We start from the raw sequence: 24,191 nt of genomic DNA, 5'->3' as shown, positions 1-24,191 counted from the left end.
CATAACCAAGGAGGAAAAGAGGAGACCCCATAGAGACTGGTAGGAAATGCAGATGTGAGAGGGCTGGCTGGGCTCCCACAGGCAGCAGCTAAAGGTCCAGAGGGAGATCTCAGCTGTGGGGGTTCCCACTGAGGACTCTGGGGCCTCAACCCCAGGCTGGGCTTCCCAGCCCAGAGCACCAGAACTGAGAAAGGTGCACACAAAACATCTGGCTGTGAAAAGCAGTAGGGTTTCTGTCTGCCAGAAAGAGATGGCTGGAACTGCAGGCACTGTCTTAAAGAGCCAATGCACAAAGTTTCGTGTACAGCCACTCACCTTGGGCTCCAGTGGAGGGGGAGTGGAGTGGACTGGAGCTCTGTGAGGACAGTCAGGGGCTGTGGGCTCTGGAGAGTGAGATCAAGGGACGCCCCTCTGGATTCCTGTGCTGAGTCATTTCCCCAGACCAGGGGAAGCAATTGCCCCACCCTGCTGGAAAGCCTCTCACCCTGCCCAGAGGAGTTTCTACAGCCTGAGGCTTGTTAACAGAATCAGATCAATTAGCCCGCAGGCAGAGGCAGACCTCAGAGTGCTTTGAGTCTTTGCCTGATCTGCTTCTGGACCCAGCCCTTTAAAAAGCAGACTTTGGTGTGCATCTTGGTCCTGTCCAACTGTACCCAGCCCCAGCAGAAAACACCTCAAGCCAAAGGTTGTTAATAGCTCCAAACAAGGTACTCACGGCAGTCACAAACTGCACCTCACATTGGCCGGCACTAGAGACCCTCCAAAAAGACTGAGAGTCCAAGCAAGCCTATGTAATACATAAAAACAAACTCAAATAGGCAGCCAAAATGGGGAGACCAAAAACCAAGCCCCAAATGAAAGAACAAGAGAAGTCTCCAGAAAAAGATCTAAATGAAATGGAGATAAGCAATCTATTAGTCACAGAGTTCAGAATACTGATTGTAAGGATGCTCAGCAGCATGAAAAAAGATATAGAAACTATGAAGGAAATTAAGAATGACATAGCAGAAATAAAGAATTCATTGGAAGGAATAAACAGCAGATTAGAGGAAGTGGAGGACTGGATCAGTGAATTAGAAGACAGGGTAGAAAAAAATCACTCAATCAGAGACCCAAAAACAATTAAAAACAGGAAGACAGTCTAAGGTTGCTGTGGGACAGCATGAAACATAGCAATATTCATATTACAGGAGGGCCAGAGGAGGTCAAAAGTAAGCAAGGGTTAGAGAACCTTTTGGTAAATTAATGGCAGAAAATTTCCCTAATCTCATCAAGGAAAAAGTCACATAAGTTCAGGAGGCCACAGATTGGCAAGCAAGAAGAATCCAAAGAGGCCCATGCCCAGACACATCATAATTAAAATGCCAAGAATTCAAGACAAAGAGAGAATCTTAAAGGAAGCTAGAGAAAATCAATCTGTTACCTACAAAGGAGACCCCATAAGACTGTCAGCTGACTTCTCATCAGAAACTCTACAGGCCAGAAGGGAATGGCATGAAGTATTCAAGGTAATGCAAAACAAGGATCTGAAACCAATACTACTCTATCCAGCAAGATTATCAATCAAGATAGATGGTGAAATAAAGAGTTTCCCAGACAAAAGAAGGCTAAAAGACTTTATTACTACAAAACCAGCATTACAGGAAATGTTTAAGGGACTGCTATAATTAGGAGTAGAAATAAAGAGAATGAAAAACATAGGCATAAAGAAACACAGTGGCAGTAGATAGGTATCTTTCAATAATAACCTTAAATGTAAATGTATTAAATGGCCCAATAAAAAGATACAGCCTGGCTGAATGGATAAGAAAACATGACCCAAAGATATGCTGTCTACTAGAGACCCACCTCAGAACAAAAGACTCACACAGGATGAGAGTGAAGGGATGGAAAAAAAATTTTCCATACAAATGGAAATGAAAAAAAAGCTGAGGTAGCAATATTCATATTGGACAAAATAGACTTCAAAATGAAGACCATAATGAGAGACAAGAAAGGTCATTACATAATACTAAAGGGATCAATCCAACAAGAGAATATAACCCTGATAAACATATATGCACCCAATATAGGAGCACTTAAATTTATAAAAAGAAAACTTCTAGAGGACTTTAAGGGAGAGATCAACAGCAATACAGTCATATTAGGGGACTTTAACACCCCACTGACTTCACTGGATAGGTCTTCCAGACAAAAAATTAACAAGGAAACAGTGATCTTAAATGACACACTAGATCAGATGGATTTAATTTACATTTACAGAACATTCTACACCAAAGCTGCAAAATATACATTCTTCTCAAGTGCACATGGTACATTCTCAAAGATAGACCACATGTTAGGACACAAAACAAGTCTCTACAAGTTCAAGAACATTGAAATCCTATCAAGCATCTTCCCAAACCACAGTGACATGAAATTAGAAATCAACTACAATAGAAACACTAAAAAACATTTAAACACATGTAGGCCGAAAAGCATGTTTTTAAACAATGAATGGGTTACCAAAGAGATCAAGAAAGAAATAAAAAACTTCCTGGAAACAAAGGAAAATGAACACACAACAACTCCAAATCTATGGGACACAATGAAAGTAGTCCTGAGAAGGAAGTTCATCGCCCTACAAGCCTACCTCAAAAAACAAGAAAAACTTCTAATAGACTCTCTAAACTTACAACTTAAAAACTTGGAAAGAGAACAACATGAAAAGGCCAGAGTAAGTAGAAGGAAAGAAATAATAAAAATCAGAGCAGAAAAAAATTACATAGAGACTAAAAAAAAAAAAATACAAAAGATTAATGAAACCAAGAGCTGGTTCTTTGAAAAGATAAACAAGATTGATGATCCTTTAGCCAGACTCACCAAGAAACAAAGAGAGAGGACCCAAATAAACAAAATAAAAAAATTTAAAAAAGAAGTGAAATAACAACTGACTCAACAGAAATACAGGATTATAAGAAAATATTATGAACAACTATATGTCACCAAGCTGGACAACCTGCATGAAATGGATAAATTCCTAGAAAAAGACAACCTTCCAAACTCAATCAGGAAGAGTCAGAAAGCCTGAATAGGACAATAACTACTGATGAAGTTGAAGCAGTAATCAAAGGGCTCCCAGCACACAAAAGCCCTGGCCCAGATGATGTCACAGGGGAGTTTTACCAATCATTCAAAGAAGAATTAGCACCTATCCTCCTCAAACTATTTCAAAAAATCCCAGAGGAAGGAACACTTCCAAACTCTTTTTGAGGCCAGCATTAGCCTAATTCCAAAACCAGATAAAGAAACTACAAAGAAAGAGAATTACAGGCCAATATCCCCGATGAACATAGATGCTGTAAAATCCTCAACAAAATATTAGCAAATTGGATCCAGCAATATATTAAAAAGATCATACACCGTGACCAAGTGGGATTTATTCCAGGGATGCAAGGCTGGTACAATATTTGCAAATCAATAAACGTGATACGTCACATAAACAAACTGAAAGACAAAAATCACATGATCACATCAATGGATGCAGAAAAAGCATTTGATAAAATCCAGCACCCATTTTTGATAAAAATTCTCAGCAAAGTAGGAATAGAGGGATCATACCTCAGCATAATAAAGGCCATATATGACAAACCTACAGCCAACATCATACTCAATGGGCAAAACCAAAACCATATTCCCTAAGAACAGGAACAAGACAGGGGTGTCCAATTTCACCACTCTTATTCAACATAGTACTGGAAGTCCTAGTCACAGCGATCAGACAAGAAGAAAACATAAAAGGCATCCAAATAAGAAAGAAGGAAACAAAACTGTCATTATTTGCAGATGACATGATATTGTACATAGAGAATCCTAAAGACTCCACCAAAAAACTGCTAGATTTAATAAATGAATTCAGCAAGATAGCAGGATACGAAATTAACTCCCAGAAATCAATGGCATTTTTATACACCAATAATGAACTCTCAGATAGAGAAACTAAAAAAAAAAAAAAAAAAACCCATTTACCATTGCAACTAAAAAAATAAGATATCTAGGAATAAACTTAACCACAGATGTAAAAGACCTTTACTTGGAAAACTATAGGATATTGAAAAAAGAAACGGAGGAAGGTATAAACAAATCGAAAAATATACCATGTTCATGGATTGGAAGAATTAACATTATTAAAATGTCCATACTACCCAAAGCAATCTATAAATTCAATGCAATCCCTATTAAAATACCAACAGCATATTTCACAGATCTAGAACAAACACTTTGAAAATTTATATGGAACCAAAAAGCACCCCAAATAGCTATGGCAATCTTGAGAAAGAAGAACAAAGTTGGAGGGATCACAATACCAGATATCAAGTTATACTACAAAGCCACTGTCAACAAAACAGCCTGGTACTGGCACAAGAACAGACAGATCAGTGAAACAGAACAGAGAACCCAGAAATTGACCCATGCCGTATGGTCAATTAATATTTGACAAAGGAGGCAAGAACATACAATGGAGTAAAGGCAGTCTTTTCAATAAATGGTGTTGGGAAAATTGGACAAGTACATGCAAAGAAATGAAACTAGACCACCAACTTACACCATACACAAAAGTAAATTCAAAATGGATAAAAGACTTAAATGTAAGACATGAAACCATAAAAACCCCAGAGGAAAACATAGGCAGCGAAATCTCAGACATCTCTCGTAGGAATATGTTTACTGATACGTCTCCTACGACAAGAGAAATTAAGGATAAAATAAATAAATGGGACTGCATCAAAATAAAAAGCTTCTGCACAGCAAAAGAAACCACCAAAAAAATGAAAAGGGAGCCCACTGTATGGGAGAACATATTTGTCAACAACACATCAGAGAAAGGGTTAATATCCAAAATATATAAGGAACTCATACAACTTAACAAAAGGAAGACAAACAATCCAATTAAAAAATGGGCAAAGGACCTAAATAGACACTTCTCCAAAGAGGACATACAAATGGCTAAGAGACATGAAAAAATGCTCAAAGTTGCTAATCGTCAGAGAGATGCAAATTAAAACCACAATGAGGTATCACTTCACACCTTTCAGAGTGGCTCCATCAACAAATCAACAAACTACAAGTGCTGGGGAGGGTGGGGAGAAAAGGGCACCCTAATACACTGCTGGTGGGAATGCAGACTGGTGCAGCCACAGTGCAAAGCAGTAAGGAGTTTCCTCAAAAGATTAAAAATTGACCTGCCATTGGACACAGTGATCCCACTTCTAGGAATATTTCCTAAGGAACCCGAAACACCAATCACAAAGAACTTATGCACCCCTATGCTCATAGCAGCACAATTTACAATAGCTAAGATCTGGAAACAGCCCAAGTGCCCATCAGTAAATGAGTGGATAAAAAATCTGTGGCACATTTACACCATGGAATACTATGCAGCTGTAAAAAAGAAGGATCTTTTATCCTTTGGCACAGCATGAAGGGAAGTAGAAAGTATTATACTAAGTGAAATAAGCTAGTCGAAGAAAGACAAATACCACATGATGTCACTTATATGTGGAATATAATAAAATAAACTGATGATCAAAATGGATCAAGAGACATAGAAGCATGGAACAGACTGAGGGGTCTCAGAGGGAATGTGGGGAGGGGGGAGTAAGTGGGGAGAGATTAATCAAAGAATTTCTATGTTTATAAGCATAACCCATGGACACAGACATTGGTATGGGGAAAGCCTATGGGTAGGATAGATGCAGGGTAAAGGGGATCAATGGGGATAACAAGGGAACATCTGTAGTATTTTCAACAATAAAGATAAAGAAACTTTAAAAAAATAATAATGAGGAAGCAGTATTTTAAAATCCCAAAGTCTTGATTGAATTATAAAATTAAATTTTTTGGTAAGCCCTCCCCCCCAAAAATGTATATGTATTTTATTGGTTTCAGAGAGAGAAGAAGGGAGAAGGGGAGAGAGAAACGTCAGAGGTGAGAGAGAGTCATTGATTGGCTGCCTCCTGCAAGCAACCCTGGCATGTGCTCTGACTGGGAATCAAACCATGATCTCCGGTATCATAGCTCGATGCTCAACAGCTGAGCCAGGCCGGCCTGGCGGCTCTTCTGATTGTCTAGGATTAGTTTGATGAGATACATGGTTAGAAATAGAGGGACATTAACAGATGTTCCACAAAGTAAAGCAAAGCAAAACAAAGCATGAAACTTACTTTGACTTAATGAATCTCTTTTTCTTGCTCCAGTATGGTACTGGAAAAAATATTAGCTGATCCCTCTTATTCAAGCTGCATCCGTCAGTAACCCTTTGCCCTGGCCCCTAGTCGAACTCACCTTATCTCAGGGTGAAAGACACTTTCCTATGGCCCCCTGTGCAGAAGTCAACGCAGTCTTTAGCTCATCTTATTTGTGTATGAGAGGACCTGAAGCCTGATTTTATAGAAACTTAATGTGGTCTACAGAGTGCTATTTATACAAGGACACCACTGTGGCTATCCCAGTGCTCCTCAGGCAGGCATGAAGGTCAGTGTTTGGGCTACACTAATTACCATAGGTGGTGTTTCAAGTTCACTTTCCGCCTTTCACAGGTACCATTCATGTGGCCTCCATAAAGTATTTATTGAGCACCAAAATTGAGGAATACTTATTTGATTGATAAATTTGGGTAGATTACTGGCCATGCTTAATTCAGTTTTCCTTTCTCTTGGGAGCAATTGTACTCATGGGAGCCAGTGTTCTATTCTGTTCCTCCTGTGCTGCTTATGTTTAAATGGATAAGTTTGCCTATTTCTTACAATTCATTTGACACATTTCCCATGCTTGTTAAACTAGGTTGTCTACCCTGGACTCCATCAGTAATGAAGTGATATTTAAAGTCCATATTTACTGTTTTGTATATTTGATGAAATGGAGTGCTATTCATCAGGCCTTTGGAAGCCACTGTAAACACCAATTCTGTGCCAGGCATACAGTCTAACTGCAGGGACATAATAGTGAGTGTCATAAACAGAGTTATTGTCTTCATGGAGCTAATATATCTGTCTCCCAGGAGACATTTCTGGTGTGAACAGCATTTCTCTCACCATCACTTATACAGCATGCTATCTCCATGGAGTAGGCAATTGGGACAGTTCCCCAGCCATGTGATATCAGTGGCAGAGCCAGGTAGATGTTCTGCCATACTTTCTTGCTCATGCCTCTTTCTAAGGTATGTTTTCTTAGAGTTGTGTTCCTAAGGGATAGGACTATTGCTGAAATACAGAAAGGATTCTACCTGTTACATCTAATGGCAAAACTTGGCACTTATTTTCCTTTTTAAATATTGTTCTCTTCTTGTTTGTAGATCCCATCAATGCCATGTGGTGGAGTCAAAGCTTTTGAAGATTTACTGTTTAAGATTCAGAATTAGTGCAAAGCTCAGGAAATTTTAATCCTTTGCCAAATATCAGATATAATTTTCCAAATAAAACCAGAGAGTTTCCAAAAATATTCTATGTGGTACACCGGATTTAAAGTTCTGAAGTTGTTTCAATGTTTTTAAGTGTGCAAGTCCAGAGCCACAACTTGGAAACAATTCTATTTCTACTGGGTAGATTGGAATTATCCCCAATAAGTTGTTTCAATCCACATGCTTTGACTGGATGCCAACAATGTGCCCAAAACTGTAGTAACTGTCAATGCTTGCTTGCCCCAACTCTGCCCAGCTTTAAGTACAAAAAGCCTATATAATATATGTAAGGTAAGATACCAGAAGCCCAATTTCCACTCCGGGTAGTGTTAGTCTCAGCCATGCTACCTAGAATCTGCTCTCTAGTGTATCTTAGAGGAGACTTTAAGCACTCACATCCCAAGTGAAATATACATTGTGTGTGCCTAACAAGTTTATAATTATCATCCCAGTTCCCCACTGGTATTGGAGCTCTGCTCTGTCCTCACTATTAACATTTATCTTATGCTCAAGAGTTCACATGATAACTAGCTTTATAATCCTCTTCTTCATATGCTATAAGGTTAGACTGCCAAGTCACAGTTACACATGACCTAGGACTAATTTCAATTAGAGTCAGACCTAAAGATACCAAAAAGTTTGGTGGGGAGAGATCCAGGTGAGAAGTGAGTAATGATTGGTTTGGAGGAAGAGGAGATATAGTCTGCTTTATCATTTCTTCCTTCTTATGCATTGACTGAAATACGGGTTAATGATGGTGATTATTTTCTGAAACATCAATCTTCAAGACACATGACTGTCAAACAAATGTTTATACCACTTACAGTGTGAAAGACACTTAGAAATAGTTTGCAGCCCCAAACATTGACAGTTCTTATACATTTTGATTTTTTATGTCAGGGGTTAAAAACTCAAATGTCTACAAGGGTGTGAAATATATAACATAAGAGAATGAAATGGACTGATTTAAACCAATAGAAAGTGTTGGGGATATGGGTGAGCTGGAATGTACCTACTCTATTTAAAGTTATACCAATAATTTTTTTTAACTATGGAACAAATTAATTAGGTCTATGTGTTGAATTTCTCTTGGGAGCCACCAATTTGCCAAATGTAGGCTTAGAGATATAAGAGATCATTGTACCACCCTTGAAATCTCATGTTTTATGATCTCTATAGCTAAACTTCTTGATAGAATTGTTCAGCTTTATGCAACTGTGGAACAATGGAAGGAACACTGTATTCAGGAGCATAAGACCTTGGTTCTAGTCTAGATCTTATAAGATGTGCTCTATGATACTGGATAAGTCCCTTCTCTTCTTCAGGCCTTACTCTCCTCATCTGTAAAGTTGCCTACCCAAAATAACCTTTAAGGCACCAAAGCACCTTGATCTGTAACATTCCTTTTTCCATCTCTAATCTTACCCTCAGGAATGAGTTTCTGGAAAACAGGTTAAGAAAGATATTAAAATACCACTGTTTAGTTGCATCATGTGCAAATATGTCCATGATCAAGATTTGAAATGATACATTCTGTTAAGACCCATGACAAGCAATTAAATTCGGTGTGTATACATGTGTATAAATGGTTTGGAACAGGATATAGCGAGGGAGAGCAAGGTGGCACAGTTCCATTCTCATCTTTCTCCTATAACGCTGATGTATAGGTCTGACTCATGTAACTGTCAGCAGGGAAATAGGAAACGGATGCTGCCTAAGCATTTTTCATTCACCATTAATCAATTATTCACTCATTCACTTAACAAACATTGAGCACCTCAGATTCTGGTAATGCAGGGCTAAATGAGCAAGGCCTCATCCTGTAGAGCTCATTGACAAGCATTAAGAGGCATCTGGTTTCATCGAAGAATATAATAAATATTGAGGATGTGGTGGCTGAGGTGTTTCCAAATGACATCCTCCCTTCAGGTATAAATCAGTTGTATTCAAATTTGTGCTAGAGCCACCAGGTTCCACCGGGGTGCTTCTGTGACTGTCACGGTTAGGAAGTAGTAGAGTCTGAATGAGCAAGACTTTAATTACAGCTCTTCTGCTTTGGTGCAATTTATGTCTTAGGATTCCTCACCTTTCATTTGAAAAAAATAGTTTTACTAGTTCCAGTAGGCTAAAAATGCTCCCCAAGAGGTCTACATCTTAATCCCTAGAATTTGTGACTGTTACTTTGCATGGCAAAAGAGACTGGCAGATGTGTTTTTAAATTAAGAATATTGAGATGGGCAAATTATCCTGGTAGGACCAATGTGATCACAAGGATCCTCCTAAGAGAGAGGTAGGAGGGTCAAAGTTAAAGAGAGAAGGATGTGAGAGTAGAAGCAGAAGTCTAAGTGATGCCACCATGGGACAAAAAAAAAAAGGGAATGGCCTCTAGAAGCTGGTAGAGGCAAGGAGTGGATTCTCCCCTAGAGCCTCTAGAAGGACACCTGGATTTTAGCCCAGTGAAACTCATTTTCGACTTTTGACACAGAACTGTAAGATAATAAATTTGCATTGTTTTAACCCATTAAGTACATAGCGATTTGTTATAGCAACTATAGGAAATGAATACACTAGTATAAAACATGATGTTTAGAGGCCTTTCTAATCAAAGCCAGGACTCCTTTAATGTAGATGTAGAGAGATGTTTTCCCAAAGCAGTGCCTCTCTGTGATTCTTACTAGGGTCCCTCTAATCCTGGCACTGCAGTTAGAATTCTAGGTGTGAGCAACCCAAATGCCCCAATTTTGAATTGGTTCTGCCCCCATCAGCTTCCCCAGGCCAGAAGCTGATTGTCTCTTGCTTTAGGTAGAGCTCAGAAACCTCCAGTTTTCCCCTCTGTAACAGCACTGACCCACTTCTGTAAGCCATTGCTAGTTAATGATCAGAAAAATCTACGTGAATGCTTATTTTTCTACATCCAATTTTCTAACCTGGCTGGATTAACAACTAATAAGAAATTAATGCTCTGAGTAGGCATTTCTTCTGACTCAACAGTGAGCAAGTCAGCAAAACTTTAAGTGACCATTTTATTGCCCACCCCCACTGCAACAGTGTTAACGATTAGGAGGCAGGGAATGTAGTTGTCATCATTTCCCTTTGGGATTTTGGCTGTGGTTTTAGTTCCTGAACTTAAAATGAAACAGGAAATGAACAGTGCATGGTAAAAATTTGTTACATAGTGAGGTCAAGGGAGCTTTTCATCAGTGTCTCTTTCCATTTGGAACAGCAAGGCAGGGGAGAGGAAGGCTCAGTAACCTGGATATCAAGTGATGCAGTTCCAGTCCTGTTCCTTCTACCAACTTGCTACGTGAGTTTAAGTCCTTCAGTTGACTTATCCATAAAATTGAGATGGGGAGGTTGATGTTGAAGAATCCTTTCATCTTTGGCAATATGAATCAACGGTTTCCAGATTTTTGAATTTCACAGACCAATAACATTTTCCATGAGCATTTTGGGAACATATGTAGGATTTACAGAGTTTAACTGCTAAGTGAAAGCATTTTAAAAAGCTACCACAATAATCTCAACAACAAAAAAGACATTTTATCACCATAAAAACTAGAAGGGCATAATCTCAAAATAGAGAACAGATCATTATGTTGAATCCTTTTAGCTTTATGAAAAATTCACTACCTTGACTTTATTTTTTTCTCATTTGTATATGGATATGTAAAACATTGTTAAGACTGGCAAAATCCTTCACACCCATTTTTGGGATTCAATGTTCTATGGCACTAAAACTTTCTTCTTCCTCCCCTTAAGTCACTCTGGGTGAGTGATCTCGACTGCCAGGTCTGCTCAATGCTGCTCCAGTCAGAATCTCCTCAAGGGGAATACCATCAGCCTTTTTCCTATCCAGTAGAAAAAGAATATCTATGTCCAATAGTCTCAGCACTGAACATGAAGGAGAATAAAGTGACAAAGGGAACTGGGTTTGATGAAGTTGGAAAAAAGCAAACAAATCAAAAGGACATGTATGTGTGCATCATGCATGTGCATGTGTGCAAATATATTCCAAAAGAAGAATCTAGGAAATTTGAAGTTTGGCTTCAGGCATCTGAAGCTGAGTGTCATTCATGTGACTCTGGTTCACAGAGAAAAATGCCATACCCCAGATCTCTCCCACCCAGAGAGGGTTGGGTTGCAGGTGTGTGCGGGAGGTAACCAACCAATGTCTCTTTCACATCTCTCTCTCTCTCTCTGTCTCTCCTCACTTCCTCCCTTCCTCTCTCTCTAAAAATCAATGGGAAAAATATCCTCAGGTGAGGATTAACAACAACAACAGAAGAATGAAATAGATATTACAAAGTTACAAAGTTGGAGTCAGTGTTTTTCAGTCTAACAAAAGCCATACAAACACTACACTGCACATGATAGAACATTTTCATTTTCAAATCTGTTTTTCATTTGACAGAAGAATACTCTGGCTAAAGTAAGATTTTTCCCCCCCTCAACAGCCTAGCCATGCAAGGAGTCACTGTCACCATTATTTCCTCTCTTTCAATCCTCTCTAGTCACCATGCCAGTCTGGGTCCTTATCACCTTGTGCATGGATTACTTTAACAGCCTCTAAGCTAGGATCAGATTTCATGAAACAAAATTGGAGCTCCCATGATTACTAAGTATCAGGCACTGAGCAGAGCATTTCACACATTTTGTCTTGTCTACTCCTCACAGCATCCCATTGAAGCAAGTACGTTGTATTATTATCTTCATCTAGAGCTGAGACAACTGAGGGTCAAGAGAGACAGAATGCCTTACCTAAGATCATAAAGCTAATCAATGACGGAGCTCAGACTCAGACTTAGGTCTCTGGGCCTGTTCCCACATTCCTGTGCTTGAGGTATACAAACAGCATCTTTACTCACTCTAGTTACTGCCATTCAATTCATCCTCCAACCCACAAACCAATGCCTGAGGATCTTCCTTTAAAAATGCTCTCATTATCTCCTTTCTGCTTCAGGAAATGTGACCAACTCTCCATTGTCAATAGGATAGAGTGCCAGAACTCCTGCAATATGGGGCCAGCACTCCTTTCTAATACCACTGTGAATTCTATGTTCCGAAAATATCTCTATTTATGATCCCTATCCCTAGGCCAGGCCTTTGTTCATGTCATTCACTCACATCTGCCTACATCATTTTGCTTTGCCTCTGTTTCCTCAGCTACAAACTGGGAACAATGACATTGTCCTTGTGAGACCCAATCTTAATGGATGTAAAGAACCTACTGCAATGCCTGGAATATAGCAGGTCCTAAATAAAATGAGGCTTTAGCTCTTCAATTCATTTCCATTCCTCAAGGAAGCACTTAATGCCTCCTTTTCCATGGAGCTATTTATGAACAGAAATGGTATTTTTCTCTTCCACAGTCGTATTTCTTCTCCTTCCTTCTTCCCCTTTGCTCCTTCCTCCTCCTCCCCTTTACCTCTCCCCTCCTTCTCTTCCTCCTTTTTCATGACACACATGGAACTTATTACACTGGACTTTGAATTCTAGTGATTCGTGTCCAGGACCTTTCCTCACTTATTAGAATACAAATTCATATGGGCAAGGGCCCTGTTTTATTCATGTAGCCTCCTTCCAGGCTGGTGTTTTAGAATCAGAAAAACTATAGTTTGAGTCTTAACTCTGTACCATACAAGTTAGATGACCTGGGGAAGTTATTTTGTGCCTCAGATGCCCTATCTGTATGGTGGTGATGGTAACAGTATTTACCTTTTAAGGCTGCTATGGTTTTTTGTAAATGAAGTGGTCTACACAGAATGGGACATAAGTATTCTACTGAATACATTGCAAAATTTCTGTGCTGACCTGGTGTCCATAGCAATGCACCTGTTTTTTACACTGATGAAAAACTGGCCTTACTGGTAAAGAATACACTTTCTGGAATTCAATCTCAGCTTTTCCTCCTACCATCTGCCTTTGGAAAATTATTTAAATTTTCTGCACTTCAGTTTCCTAATCTGTAAAATGTGTATGAGAATAATAGTACTTGTCCTACATAATTGTTTTGAGGTTTGGCAATACTGTTAGTAAAATATCTACTATAATATCCCAGCATATTTTAGGTGCTTGACTCTTTCATATAATTGATGATCGGTAAACATCAAGTTTTTAATTAACAACTTTATTTTATATTTTATTTTATTTCTGGTAGTGGAAATGGGTTTATAGTGTCTGCCATACTCTCTTGCCTATTCTCAGGGTAATGGCTGGCCCTGGCCACATCAATACATAGCACACAGTTTTTTGGGGGGCCCTAATGACACAAACCTACATTCTTTACTATGCTTCTTTGAGGGGCATGGCTTGCTCTGTTTTTCCATTTACCAGTGAGAAGGTTACTGCACATGGCAGTGATGTGATCCCCAGTACAATTATAGCCAGAACTCCAATCCAGAGCCATGTCTGGTTCTAGTCTCTCTAGAGTATATGGCTTTGATAATGGAAGACTAGAGAGTTTCACTATTTGCATTCACTGTTGAGAGGAAAAATCAAGCTAGAATCTATACACCATATATTTTAGTAGTAATAAGAATACCATACCAGGAAACTATTAATTTCTCCCAGCCAAAATGACCTCTTTCTTTAAAACAGGCCTAGTAATTCTCCTTGGAAAATTATAATTCAGTTACTAGACTGCCTCTTCATCTGGAAGGAAAATTGCCCACTCATACAGTAGATCAAGGATAAATAGAACATGCTGGTAATGAAATACACTAGGTATGAGGTCCCATTTAATTCCATTCCACTGTGTTGGCACATTATATAGAGAGAAGTTCCCTAGATTGCCACAGCATTTTGCTATTCAACACTAAAAAAAGCAGGGATTGGGTACCTTTTGCTTTCTATCATGTTAAAGCAGACTCGTGTTCAAGTATAGTGTGTAAAAGTAGATATGTGTGAGGTGGACCCATTGAAAATAATGTCTCTGCTTAGAAGCCTCTGTCATTTGGTACAAATCTTGGGATCTCAGGGTGAGCCAGCTTCTCCTAGCTTACCAGCAACTTCCTAAGAAGCATTCTTCATACACAGTGAAATCAATATTTACATATCTGTCAGGCAGTATTTGATCCAGTAAAACAAGTAACGAATCTAATGGTCCTCATTTGAGGTCAGAAGGATTAATGAGGCAGAACAACTGATTACCCTATTATAGTAACAGGATAATTATCACCATCATTATTAATATTTACTAATATTTACCAAATGCTTACTTTGTAAAAAGCACTTTCAAATATGGATACAATGTTCTCAACAACTCTGGGAGAAGGGTAGTGTGATTTCTACTTTCATTAATAGTTATGTCACCTTGGACAGGTTATTTTATCTCTTAGTTCCTCCACCTACTCATTAACAAACAGACGCCTATGGGAATTTTCAGGTCCCCACAGGTACAAGCTTACACAGTGGCATACACAGATGTCAAGGAACAAAGCCAATGATTTGCCACTGTGTTTGTAAGCAGATTTAGTCTGTGCTTGAGAGACTCTTAACAGTGTTGGGGACTTAAAATAAAGACTGACATTGTCAACTGCATCCCAATGGCTACATTGGAACTTTGGAGTACTGGAAAGATCACTGAACATTGAGACCTGGACGTGGGTTCCAATTCAACTGCTTAGTCTCTGAGGAACTTTAAATAAGGCACCTAACCACCCTGAGATTTCTCTGGAGACCAAGGATGTTTGAATCCCTTTTCTGCAACTTGCTAAATTTGTGATTTTAAATAAGTTATTTTAAATTGTTGCTTCTCATTATCCTTATCCATGAAATGCGGTACCAATTGCATAGGGTTCTTTCTAGTATTAAGGAGAATAATACATGCAAATGCCTGTCTACAGTATACACTTGATAAATTTCTACTGTTACTCTTCTTATTTTTTGTAAAGTTAGGATAATAATACTTAATTTGTCTGCCTTATAGCGTTGTTACACGGGCATTACATAGGGAAAGTCATAAGATCTTCAAATAAGGAGTATTTTAAATTCAGTCTCTAAGCTGAAAAAGACTAAGTGCTCAAAGCTATTTTTACCTCTATCTCTTACTCAAGAATGCCAGTCTCATAACATGGAATGTACCTGCAAATGTTGCATTCATGCACAATCCTTCTAGTAGGCAGAATTCCTTCAGTCTGTTCTGCAGGTCTTCCTTCCTGGCAGCCATATATTGCTGAAGATGCCATCCAGTCCCACCTCAGGTCTCCTGAGGTCATCAAGCCCTTTCTGACCTGATAGGGTTGAGGCCCAATCCTTCTCTTATTCCCAAAACATAAATGTTTAAATAAAGTAGAAAACATGGCATTTAAAATAATCCTAATCTATTTTGTATTCAGTGGCCACATGAAAAAGATGCCTCTGGTATTGGTTAGAACCAATTAAAGTCAATTATGGCTGATTGATATATAGATGCAATCAAGAATCTGTTATATTTGACAATATGTGTCAAGGGCCTTAAACATGTGCATTTATTTAAAACAGTAATTCTACTAGGGATTTATAACAAGGAAATAGTTAGTCAAAAAATGTCCAATGGATTCATGGTAGAATTATTTATAATTTGTTTTATAATAGCAAAACCTGAAAGAAGAAAAATGTCCAGTAATAAGGGACTGGTTAAACGAATTATGGTACAGTTGAGTGGCATGCAACCATGAAAATGCCCTCAACAAAATTTATTGACTTGAAAATATGCTTACAATAAAAGGTTAAATGTTAAAAGCAGAATATAAAACCATGTATAAAACTTGTTCATTAAAAAAATACCTATCCATCAGGAGTAGAGACTTGAAGAAAATGTACTAAATAAAATAAACATATATGTTGGGTGGATTAATGAGGCATTCATTGTTTTGAGCAGTTCATGCTGAGGAGTTGTTGGATGGGATTCAGGAGAAGATCCCCACCTTCCAAGAGCTGAAATGTAGTGACACAGAGCTCTTAGATTTTGGGCAGTGTGTTGATCAGAGTCATCAGTGACAGTTTGCTTTCCTTTGGGGGTAGATGAGCAACTGCTGAGTGCTCTGGTAATAGGAGTGACTAAAACAGTGGGCAGTACCTATAACTACCTGGGACGAACCAGATGATGGAGGCTTTTGAATGGAAGGACTTCTCTTCAGCCTTATTATTACTTTTGTATTCAGAGATTTATCAATTTTGTGATCAAACTAGGTTTTTCGGTGTCACAGACCAAAGACATCGGGACTCTGGTGTCGGATTCCAATCTGCCCACCCCGGCTTCCACTGCAGAAAGCCTCCAAGGAGTTTACTGATAATGCAGAAGCTAAACAAAGAGCCTGGATTTCCTTTCTTTTACTGATTTAAAGAATGGAAACTTGGAAGCCTGTAGTTAATGCCTCTCTATCAAGTCAGGGTATATACATTGGTATATAACCCACCTAGAATAGTCCATTTATTTCTAAAGAACTTTGTAGATAAGCTTGAACTAAATTCTTTCTTAGCAATTAAACTCTCACATCAACCAACAAGTATTTAGCCCTGGCCTTTGTGGCTCAGTTGGTTGGGCATTGTCCCATGCACCGAAGGGTTGCTGGTTCAATTCCCAGTCAGGGCACATGCCCAGGTTGTAGCTCCATCCCCAGAGGGGGAAGGCAGCCAACTGATGCTTCACTCTCACATCAGTGTTTCTCCCTCTCTCTCCCTATCCTTTCCTCTCTCTAAATATCAATAAAAAATCTTTTTTAAAAAGATGTATTTAAGTATCTACTACAATCTTTATAAATTTTTATTTTGTAAAGGGGCAAAACTACAAAAGGTGTCATGAGCCCTGGTCAGTGTGCTTCAGTTGGTTGGAGTGTCATCTCATACACTGAAAGGCAGTGGGTTTGATTCTTGGTCAGGGCACAAACCAAGATTGTGGGTTGGAACCCCAGTTGGGGTGTGTATGGGAGGCAACCAATCAATGTTTCTCTCTCTCTTTCTCTCTCTCTCTAAAATCATTTTTTTAAAAAAAAAACAAAAAACAAAAAACATAACCTTGAGTGAGGATTAAAAAATATGTATTTTTTTTTTTTTATAAAAGGAGTCATTCAACATTGCACAAAATTTTTGAGAAGAAATTTCTGCTTATATAGATGAAATGGAATCAAGAGAAAAATTGCAATTGATTAATTCCATCTGCCTTTGGGAGATCCTATTATCTTCATTTCTGGTTCTTAATCCTATTTTTAAATTTTCTAATTCTAAACCACTATAATGTACTTTCATTTTAATAAATATTCATTTGGAAAAAATAGATATCTGTAGGTTAAAGTATTATGAATATTTTTTATTCTTGTTGTGTTTTTCTTCATTGTATTTTATATTCTTCAGATTTGCTGTAATAGTCATTTATAGAGGCAGGATTTGGTGTCCTTATAGTGTGCTTGCCCCAGTATCTGAAGACCCATGTTCTAATTTTAGCATTACCACTTCCTAGTTGTCAACCTAAACAAGATATTGGATTTTTTTGGACTTCAGTTTCCATCTATGTTAAATGGAAATTATTATATTTACATTCAGAAAGATATTCTGAAGATTATTCAATGCATGCAAAAGATGGAGCCCTGTATTGAGCTCTTCGTATGGACTCAAAAGCATAAGTCATTGTTATGCATTACTATTATAATCAGAAAAGAAATGTTATTTTAAAAATAGCTCTAGACTTCAATACCCACAGTTGGTCATAGGCCTCAGGCATTTTGTTTGCCTAGCAGTTTGTTGGATAGCAAAACATGCTGTTTTAAAACACATCACAGAAAACTTGTAATGGGTAAAAAAGGAATTTCACTCTGAAGCCCCTATGGGAAAGAAACAAATTGTTTCTTTCAATGTGAGCAGAGAGCTAAAAAAATCAACCCCAGCTTCCGGGGATATTTATGGAGGGTTTGTTCTTTATGAATATACTGAATGTTTTCACCATAACATGTATTTTAATATTTTGTGAGATGGCGATGGTATCACTTGTCCATAAGCGATCCATTCCAAATAAGCCATGTCAGGCTGTAACACATATATCTATCAGCTTCCTTACACAAACATGGAGTACCAAAGGACACTGGGCAGGTAATTGCATGAACTCAACTCTAAGTAGTTCATCAATCACTTTCCAGAAACCAGGGCAAGGAAAATTATTCCCTCCTTCTCGAGGAAGTAATCGGCACTAGTTAAGATGACACAGAGCCTTTTTGAGATGCCAGCCTGACAACCTAGTGTCAGGTCAGGAAGCAGGAGATGGACTGAGTTCAGGCACAGAAAGAAATTTAGACAATTCACCAAAGTATTATACATAGAGTAAGCAGTGTCCATCATAGATGAAGGTCAGATACTAAGTTAAATGACTGAAGACACAAAGTCAGAGCAGGTGTAAGGTGGAAAATTAGAGTCTGAGGATTCAACTTCAGATTGGCGATGACTCAATGCAAAAGAAGTCTGGGCAGTGGGACTAAGATATAAAAAAATTTGCCTGTGAATCTTGGTGGGGAGGGAATATCTCTGCCTCTTTGATTATTCAGGGGCAATGTGGGTACTCTAGACAACTTCAAGAAAGTTCTCTGGGAAGAATACTCCCAAACCCAAATAAGTATCCTAGAAAATAATACCAGGACACTAATGCAACTCTAAGTGCTCACTAGACTCACTCACTTAAAGGCTATGAGTGCTCACCAGTATCCAAGTTCTCTTCTTCCTGAGTACACAACTAGATTACACTTTCCAGTCACCCTTCCAGCTAGATATGGCCACATGACTGAGGGCTGGCCAACTGAATGTGAGTAGAAGTGACCATTTCACTTCTGGCCTGATACTGTAAAACCTACTATATGCAATAGCTCCCTCTCCCTGTCCCAGTCCCTGTGGATTACATTATATTCTAAGAAAAAAAGAATTTTTGTGTGTGTGTCCAGCCACTGAGTCTTTGAGATAGTTTATTACAGCAGTTAGACTACCCTAATTATGCAATTGGTCATGTTGTTCCCTTCCTCCCTATATAAACACCACAACTATACTCCAAAGTTACATCTCTTGATGCCATGATTCTTTTCTCTTTTTAAAATAGTTTTTTCTTCTTGATATAATAATAATACATGTTTACTGCAAGAAATGTGGGAAACAATAGACAATACAAAGAAGACAACAGAGATTGTTCAGAATCATAATCCATTATTCAGAGATAGTCAAAGTTGACATTTTGGCTCATGAACTGACAATATATTTTCTAGAAGTATATATATATTTCAAAACTGGAATCAGAGCATTCATCATGTACACTCAATACATATGCTTCCCTATCACAATTTTAGAGCTACATAGGAAATTATTTAATAAAAATAGCATTAACTTTCCTATATATAATAACTTAGAAAATATAATCAAAGAAAAGAACCCATTTAAAGTAGCAATAAAAATTATTTTTACTAAAACAATTCTATCAAGAATATTTATAATTTTTGCCCGGCTGGGCATGGCTCAGCGGTTGAGCGTCGACCTAGGATCCAGGCGATCGGGGTTCGATTCCCGGTCAGGGCACATGCCCCGGTTGTGGGCTCGATCAATGACTCTCTCATCATTGATGTTTCTGTCTCTCTCTCCCCCTCTCCTTTCCTCTCTCTGAAATCAATAAAGATATATTTTTTTAAAAAAAAGAATATTTATAATTTTCAAAAATCCAAATAAAATACAAATAGGATTCAATTTTGAATCAGCCACAGTTATTCTAAAGTTCAAATGAAAATATAACTTTAAGAATCCCAAGGAAAATTTTGAATAAGAAGAGTAGTAACTACAACAAATGAAATTGAAGCAGTAATAATAATAAAAAAATCCAACAAACAAAAGTCCTAGTCCGAATGGCTTCATAGGTGAACTTTACCAAACACTCAAAGAAGAGCTAACACCTATACTTCTCAAAGTATTCCAAAAAAATTCAAGAGGAGGGAAGACTCCCAAGCTCATTTTATAAAGCCAGCATTATTCTAATCCCAAAACTAGATAAAGACACTACAAAGAAAGAAAATTATACGACAATATCCCTGATGAATATAGATACTAAAATCCTCAACAGAATATTAGTAAACCAAATCCAGCAATACATTAAAAAGATCATACATCATAATCAAGTAGGATTTGTTCCTGGGATGCAAGGTGGTACAATATCTATAATTCAATTTACATGATACAGCACATAAACAAAGTGAAAAATAAAAATAATATGGTCATCTCAATAGATGAAGAAAAAGCATTTGACAAAAATGCAGCAACCATTATGATAAAAAACTTTCAGAAATGTGGGAACAGAAGGAACATACCTCAACATAATAAAGGCCATATATGACAAACCTACAGCCAACATCATATTCAATGGGCAAAAACTAAAACCATTTCCCTTAAAAACAGGAACAAGACAGGGGTGTCCGCTTTCACCAGTCTTATTCAACATGGTACTGGAAGTTCTAGCCACAGCAATCAGACAAGAAGAAGAAATATGAGGCAACCAAATAGAAAAGGAACCAAAACTGTCATTATTTGCAGGTGACATGATACTATGTATATAGAAACCTAAAAATTCCAACCAAAAAACTACTAGAACTGATAAAGTCAGTAAAGTAGCAGGATACAAAATAAACATCCATAAATGGGTTGCATTTTTATACACCAATAATGGACTATCAGAAAGGAAAACTAAGAGAACAATACCATTTATAATTGCATCAAAAAATAATAAAACACCTAGGAATAAATTTACCCAAGGGGATAAAAGACCTGTATTCAGAAAATAATAAGACACTGAAGAAAGAAACTGAAGAAGATACAGATAAATGGCAGCATACACCATGTTCATGGATACGAAGAATTAACATCATTCAAATGTCCATACTACCCAAAGCAATCTATAGATTTGCTATAATTCCTATTAAAATACCAGTGGCATATTTCACAGATCTAGAACATATAATCCAAAAATTTATATGGAACCACAAAAGACCCCAAAGAGCCACAGCAATCTTGAGAAAGAAGAACAAAGTTGGAGGAATCTCACTACCTTACATCAAAATATACTACAAGGTGATAATAATAAAAACATAATGGTATTGGCATAAAAAGAGTCACATAGATCAATGGAACAGAATAGAGATCCCAGAAATTAAGCCCACACCGATATCGGTAATTAATATTTGAAAAAGTAGGCAATGGCATAAAGACAGTCTATTCAAAAAGTAGTGTTGAGAAAACTGGACAGATACATGCAAAAAAAGACACCGTATACAAGAATAAACTCAAAATGAATTAAAGACTTAAGTGTAAGACTTGAAACTATAAAACTCCTAGAAGAAAACATAGTCAGTAAAATCTCTAAAATTTCTTTCAGTCATATTTTCTGATATATCTCCTCAGGCCAAGGAAACAAGAGAAAAAAATAATGGTACATATATACATTGGAATATTACTTGGCCATAAAAAGAATGAAATCTTAACCATTTGCGACAGCATGAATGGAGCTAGAAGGTATTATGCTAAGTAAAATGAGTTAGAGAAAAACAAATATTATAGGATCTCACTTATATCTGGAACTTAAAGAACAATGTAAACAAACAAACAAAACAGAAACAGATTCACAGACACAGAGAACAGACTGATGGTTGCCACAGGGGAGGGGAGCTGGGGGACTAGGTGAAAAAGGTAAAAGGATTGAGAAGCACAGATTGATATTTACAAAATAGTCACAGGGATGTAAAATACATCATAAGAAATATAGTCAATAGTATTGTAGAAGAGTAGTGAGAGAATGTTAGCTATAACACCACTTAAAATATCATAAAATGTATATAATTAACACAATTTAATATTAGTAAATGAATAGACAAATCAATGGCATGGAACAGAGAATCTAGAAGAGATTGATAGATAGACTCTATATATTTATATATAAGTATATATATAGAAAATATATGGTTTATTATTAAGGAGGCATTTCAAATCAATATGGGGAAAATGAATATTCAATAAATGGTATTGGGTCAACTGGCTAGGCATTTAAAAAGTAAAGTTGGATACCTGCCCTATTTTTTATGTTAAAATTAATACCAGATGGATTAAAGTGTTAAATATTTTCTTTAAAAAACTATACCACTAAATTAACAAAAGAAAACAAGGAAAACTGATTATATTCTCAGAAATGTTGTATAAGTGTGATACATCACCAAAACCCATTAAACAAGAGACAGAGACATTAAAATTTGAAACAGCCCATGTATCAAAATATCATGAATGAAGTCAAAAGTTAGGTGACAGACAAAATACTGTCAGTATACATGATAAAGGATCAATTTTTGATATATAAAGAGATTTTACAAACAAGTAAAATAAATTTAATTGCTTATAAGAAAAATGGGCAAGGAACATGTATATTGAAAAAGAAATGAAAATGACTTTTAAATATATTAAAAGATGATATATTCACTCATAGAAAAGATATACAAAATTTAAGAAAAAAAAGATCATCTTCCAACTAGGACTGAAAAATATTAAAAATTACATGTACTATGTTCCAGGATGTGAAGAAACACCCTCGTTCATTGGTGGTAATTAAACTGGAATACCCTCTTTGAAGGATAATTTGGCAATATTTATCACCATTGTAGATGTACATATACTTTGATCCAGAGATTCCAGTAATAGCCATTTATAACTCTGTGCACGTGAGCAATGATGTGTGTATGAAGATAATGCCTTCAAAATTATTTGTAATAGCAAAAGACCATAAACAACTTTGGGACTGTTTACATGAATTACAGGATATCCATTTGTTTGAATACCATGCAGCCATTAAAAATAATGAGGGAAATCTATTCATACTGAAATAAAAAGATCTATTCATACTGAAATAAAAAGACACATTGTTAAACAATAAAAACAAGGTTTAAAACTGTGTATAGAATATGCTATCATGTTTGTGAAAATGAGCAGGGAGATAAAAAAAGATATGCTTCTGTATGCACGGTATATGTCTTGAAAGAAACACAAAAAAATATAGTGATTACTTCTGAGAAGTGTGACTGGCAGATTGAGGGTGGTGGAAAAGAGCAATTTATTCTTCAGTGTACAACCTTCAATAGCTTTTGCCTTTTCCTCCATGTGCGTGTATTATTAAAAATATAAAGTAACAAAAAAAGGTCAAATTTTTGACTCTTCTGTGAGGTAGTCTTTGGGAGGTTAATATTTCCATGTAAAACTCCCAAAGAACAGAACGCTTGGATTTTTCAAAGGGGGTGCAAACCAGGTACAAAATTACTCTAGCTTAATTTTCCCAATTTATACAAATTCTAACCTAGAAAGATTATATACTTGTAACATGAAAAATAGTTGAGCTAAATTTCAGCCATGACTACTGTAAAAGTGAAGCAGAAACCTGCACAGTCCACAGAAAGGTGAGATCTATAATTATAAGGAAAGGAAGGATACTGAACAGATAGATGCCAGGCTAGTAGTTCCTGGCAAGTTTGTGAGGTAGGAGTTATCTCCACTGTACAGATAAAGAAACAAACTCCTAGAGAAGAATACATTTGCCCAGGGTGACACGGCTAGTGACTCTGTGAAAACAAAGAGGTAACCTTCTACTTTCTATTATTTCTCAGAGGTCTACTGATTAAAGAGAACAGGAGATTTTGTGTTTCTTACCAGCTCAGTTAGTGTCTCATGAAATCCATCAGTGTACAGCCCTTGTGTTCCCAAAGGCATCCTTATGCTTACCATTCTT

The 24,191-nt window shown here is 37.2% G+C and overlaps 1 pseudogene across 1 annotated transcript in view; it reads left to right on the top strand.

Annotated features, from left to right (window-relative positions):
• LOC308551701 (N-acetylneuraminate lyase pseudogene) overlaps window positions 1-16,791 on the top strand; it is a 67,661-nt pseudogene extending 50,870 nt beyond the window's left edge. Inside the window, exon 2 of the transcript in view lies at window positions 16,299-16,791. The product of the transcript in view is annotated as an N-acetylneuraminate lyase pseudogene (transcript). The remainder of the gene's footprint in view (window positions 1-16,298) is intronic.
• The last annotated feature ends 7,400 nt before the right edge of the window (window positions 16,792-24,191 follow it).

Source organism: Miniopterus schreibersii, assembly GCF_964146895.1.
Source record: "Miniopterus schreibersii genome assembly, chromosome: X".
NCBI lineage: Eukaryota > Metazoa > Chordata > Mammalia > Chiroptera > Miniopteridae > Miniopterus > Miniopterus schreibersii.
Note: the sequence above shows the minus strand (reverse complement) of the source record. Positions and strands in the feature narration are given on the sequence as shown.